Here is a 5,481-nt window from a genome sequence, read left to right as displayed (position 1 = left end):
TACTCTTGGTGTGGGTGTCTAGGGTAGGTTTAAACTCTACACATAAACTATTTGTGTATTTCGCATCTAAATGCATTGTTGAAGGATTCTTATATGACTATCATATTTTGTGAAGTGTTGCTTGATGTCCCCATCATTTTGGTATATTTACAAAATAAATTGTTAGGCATTTTGAAACAATCAAGTAAAAAACACTAAATTGAATTTTTATGTTAATGTAATGAACAAGGTAATTTAGGAGTTCAGAAGCCTCATTAATATGTGATAATGAAATAACTATTTGGTTACAAAATATGTTATGCTATTTATATAAGTCATTTTAATATACATAAATATTTGAACACAACACTTGGATAACTCTAATTTTATAAGAAAAGGTAATATTGAACAATTAAGTGTATGATTGACTATTTTCTCAGAGAGAATTCAGAATGTCGCTGAGAAATATTAATTAGGCTTAGGTTGACCAGTCCTTTACATCATCAGTCAGTACTTTTAATCCTAAAAACCTGAATAAAAAAGAGAGTAATATTCTCTATATATTAGCTCAACATTGAAGCATGAGAAGAGCTCACGTCAGTCACTAGATTTCCCAACTAATAATTGTAAGCAGCAAAGGCAGAGTGAACACGTATCAAGGAATCAGAGGACATTATGCAGAGTGATACGACTGATATTAAACTGAAGACATACCCGTTATGTGTATAATGAATTTGGAAGAAGTGTAGAATGTACATGTAGAATCTCAGGTACTTTTCATTGCCACAACATTTGTCAAATCAACCACACAAAATGAGAAACAGTTCATCTGTGACAGAGTTCATCCTCCTGGGTTTGACTGATAATCCAGAAATGCAAGTGGTGATTTTCTGCTTTTTACTTCTCACATATGTGCTGAGTGTTAGTGGAAATCTGACTATCATCATTCTTACACTGCTGGATTCCCACTTGAAGACTCCGGTGTATTTTTTCCTCAGGAATTTCTCCTTCTTAGAAATCTCTTTTACTTCTGTCTGTATCTCAGGATTTTTGATGAGCAGTCTAACTGGAGACAAATCTATTTCCTATAATGCTTGTGCAGTTCAGCTCTTTTTCTTGATCCTATTTGGTTCAATGGAGTTTTTTCTCCTATTGATAGCTTACGGTGAATGGTGTTGTATTCGTGATCTCCAGAAAAGAAGATTTAGCTTCAGGACCAGAGACCAGGCTTGATCACTGAAGAGCTTTTGTGTAGCAGAGTTTTATTAAAGTGAAAAGGACAGAGAAAGTTTCTGACATAGACATCAGAACGGGGACAGAGAGTGCCCCCCTGCTAGTTTTAGCAAGCTGTTTTATGTCTGTTAGAGAGTTATTAATCAGATAAGGCTGAAGGAGTTTCACCAGGCCCCTCTCCCACAGTATGCATCTTTTAGATGGGATGGTACAAGGTGTGCCATCCCCCAGCCATAAAACAATTGGTGTGAACACTGATTTGTTGAGCTGCTGTTAGCCCAAGGTTTGAGAAAAGAAAAAAAAAGTTTAGTCTTAGGTGGAACCATTTTGAAGAAAGGCAAATTCCAAAGCAAATACATAGTTTCATTAGCATAGCTTAAGAAAACCATTTCCATAAGAACAACGCATTGGTTAGCTCAAGGTTTGAGAAAAGTTAAATTCAGGTGGAACCAGGTGTCATCATAGCAACACAGAATTTTAAGAGACACTTGCAGCCTATTTCCTCCCTTTGGAGACCTTGGCCTTCCTGCCTGTTACCCTCTCATTATCATCTATGTCCTGTGATGGTTTTTTGGCTATCTGCGAAACTCTGCATTATACGACCATCATGAGTTAACAAGATCTGCTACCAGCCTGTAGGCAGCTCTTGGCTGGCTGGATTCCTGGTGATCTTTCCACCACTGATCATGGGGCTGCAGCGGGATTTCTGTGACTCCAATGTCGTTGACCACTTCCCCTGTGATTCTGCCCCTTTACTGCAAATCTCCTGCACAGACACTAGCACTCTGGAGCTCGTGAGCTTTGTTTACGCTGTGCTGACTCTAATGTCCACCTTGATGCTAATAATCGTCTCCTACTCTTATATCCTCAGAACAATTCTGAGAATCCCCTCGGCTCAATAAAGAAAAAAAGGCCTTTTCAACCTGCTCCTCTCATGTGATTGTTGTCTCTATGTCTTATGGAAGCTGCATCCTCATGTATGTGAAAACCTCAGCTAAAGAAGAGGTTGCTTTGACAAAAACAGTAACTGCGTTCAGTACTTCTGTAGCTCCTATGCTGAATCCATTTATTTACACCTTAAGGAACCAGCAAGTGAACCAAGCACTTAAAGATGCTGTGAGAAAAATTCTTTCCTCAAAAACATTGATACAACTACAATTTTAACTAAAATATACATCACTTTAACCTGAGAATCAATGAATAATTCAGCATTAAAATCTCTGTCCTGTATTTCTTCTCAGAAATGCAATTGTTTAGGCTATATTATTTAATATTCTTATATTGCAATTATTTCTTTTTTTAAATTTATTTATTTTAATTGGAGGCTAATTACTTTACAGCATTGCAGTGGTTTTTGCCATACATTGACATGAATCAGCCATGGATTTACATGTGTTCCCCATCCTGAACCCCCCTCCCACCTCCCTCCCCATCCCATCCCCCTGGGTCATCCCAGTGCACCAGCCCTGAGCACCCATCTCATGCATCCAACCTGGACTGACGATCTGTTTCACATATAATATATTTGTTTCAATGCTATTCTCTCGGATCATCCCACCCTCGCCTTCTCCCACAGAGTCCAAAATTCTCTTCTACATATCTGTGTCTCTTTTTCTGTCTCACATATAGGGTTATCGTTGACATCTTTCTAAATTCCATATATATGCGTTAGTATGCTGTATTGGTGTTTTTCTTTCGATTTATTTCACTCTGTATAATAGGCTCCAGTTTCATCCATCTCATTAGAACTGATTCAAATGTATTCTTTTTAATGGCTGAGTAATATTCCATTGTGTATATGTATCATAGCTTTCTTATCCATTCATCTGCTGATGGGCATCTAGGTTGCTTCCATGTCCTGGCTATTATAAACAGTGCTGTGATGAACATTGAGGTACACGTGTCCCTTTCAGATCTGGTTTCCTCTGTGTGTATGCCAGGAGTGGGATTGCTGGGTCATATGGCAGTTCTGGTTCCAGTTTTTTAAGGAATCTCCACACTGTTCTCCATAGTGGCTGTACTAGTTTGCATCCCCACCAACAGTGTAAGAGGGTTCCCTTTTCTCCACAGCTATGGTACATATACACAATGGAATATTACTCAGCCATTAAAAAGAATACATTTGAATCAGTTCTAATGAGATGGATAAAACTGGAGCCCATTATACAGAGTGAAGTAAGCCAGAAAGATAAAGAACATTACAGTATACTAACGCATATATATGGAATTTAGAAAGATAGTAACAATAACCCTATATGCAAGGCAGAAAAAGAGACACAGATGTATAGAACAGACTTTTGGACTCTATGGGAGAAGGCAGGAGTGGGATGATTTGAGAGAATAGCATTGAAACATGTATATTATCAAGTGTGAAACAGATCGCCAATCCAGGTTGGATGCATGAGATGGGTGCTCAGGGCTGGTGCACTGGGATGACCCAGAGGGATGGGGTGGGGAGGGAGATGGGAGGGGGGTTCAGGATGGGGAACACATGTAAATCCATGGCTGATTCATGTCAATGTATGACAAAACCCACTACAATATTGTAAAGTAATTAGCCTCCAACTAATAAAAATAAATGAAAAAAAAATAGCATTTTTATTTGGACCATTTTTTCTCCTTGAGTTTTAATCATGCTTTACCAATACCTGTTGAACATTGTTCCTCTGAGGTGCCCAGAGGCACATCCAATACATTTACCAGCCCTTCAAACACTATATAGTTGACTCTTTGAACTCGTCCTTTAAAAACAATAAATAAATAAACGAGTGAAAGCTGCAGTGGCGCTTGCAGATTACAGCCCTGGTCCCCTGAGGTGAAGGCAGATGGCAGTCGCTGTGGCTTCGATTATGCCCAGGATGCGCTTGGTGCCTTGTCAATTAATCATGAATTGAATAGTGGATGTCTCACATTACTGGGCTGCTCTTGGTCTCCAGCTATAAATTGAAGGATAGGTTGCTTGCCTCTGCCAGCTGCCTGCGGTTTTTGCGGATGTTCTCCTAAGCAAGGCCGTTCCCTGCTTTATCTGCCCGCTGTGGTTTGCGGCCCGAGCAGCCCCTTCCTGGATGGTTGAGCTCTGATGTCAGGCGCGCTCTCAGCCTCGCGGGTTTGGGGGCTCCCCGCGGCGCCCGGGAAGCAGCCTGTCTGCTGCAGAGCATTCCACTGCCGCGAGACCCAAGCCACCTCATGCTTTGCGGCTGGTGTGAGTTGGGGCTGCTTGGAGATGATTTAAAAGGAAGGTTATGGGCGCCTGAAGTGTAGGGTAAAGAAAATGTATCCACTTGGCTCTAGCTTGGACTTTTAACTTTTTTTTCAACGTGGAAATTGTTGGCTGAGCTAGCTCACGGGATTTTCCCCAATTTTTGCTCTTTTATTGCTTAGAGCAAAAGAGCTATACTGTCTGTTTCTTGTTGGCCTGACCTCAGCATTATTCCTTAAACGTGATACAGTTTTCATGCTTCAGAAAGCAGGGGACATAAGATATCTCTGCAGGGCTTCTCACCGGCTGGATACCGTTGTCTGAGAAGAGGCTTGGCTCTCTCTGATGAGGAGGGAGGCACCCCGTGTCAAGTGTGGGGGCCGTCAGGGAGGAAAGGGGCAGGTCTAGGTAGCCCTGGGGCCCCACGGGCTGGTGGTCGCAGTGGCAGGACGCACGCTCCCTGGGGAGAGTGCGGAGCTGGCGCCGGCCCACCTGCCAAGGGCGCCTAACCTCCTGATCAGCCGAGGGGCGTGGACGCCCTTTCCAGGCTCCAGCAGCGGTGGGGTGGGCGCGCAGAGCCCTCGGAGGTCCATGCGTCATCCCCAGGGCCCGGCTGCCGTCTCCTGCCTCTCCTCTGTGCCTGCACAAGCTGGCAAGTGAGCCGGCTCTTGTGGCTGAGCTAGTTCCCAACTCTGTCCAGTGTGAGCTTGGAGGAGCCAGTATCTGTTACTTAGCTTGGTCACTCACCCCCGACCTCTTCCAGTGGTCAGGGTACAGGCTATGGCCCACCGGTCCTCTACAGACCAGCAAGCAGCGCCCGCAGCACCCAGCCTGGGCCGCAGCGGCGGGAGGGCTCCGGGGAAAGCGCGCCCCGGCCGGGCACCTCTGGGTCCAGGTCAGAGGGCCATGACCCCGAGGCGGTGGAAGGCTGCGCTTCCTCCAAGCTGGTCTGTTTGAATCTGCACCGAGAGGCTTAAAGGAACGCTTGTGGAGATCAAATTAGTGTGGTTTATGAGAAAAAACAACCAGAGCCCTGGCGAAGCGTCAAGAAGGCAGCAGCGTGTGACGAG

The 5,481-nt window shown here is 43.7% G+C and overlaps 1 pseudogene; it reads left to right on the top strand.

Annotated features, from left to right (window-relative positions):
- Positions 1 to 792: 792 nt before the first annotated feature.
- Positions 793 to 2,376, top strand: LOC122423179 (annotated as a pseudogene).
- The last annotated feature ends 3,105 nt before the right edge of the window (positions 2,377 to 5,481 follow it).

The sequence above is a fragment of the Cervus canadensis genome, chromosome 21, assembly GCF_019320065.1.
Source record: "Cervus canadensis isolate Bull #8, Minnesota chromosome 21, ASM1932006v1, whole genome shotgun sequence".
Lineage (NCBI taxonomy): Eukaryota > Metazoa > Chordata > Mammalia > Artiodactyla > Cervidae > Cervus > Cervus canadensis.
The sequence above is the reverse complement of the archived record's forward strand: the minus strand, read 5'-3'. Positions and strand labels throughout refer to the sequence as shown.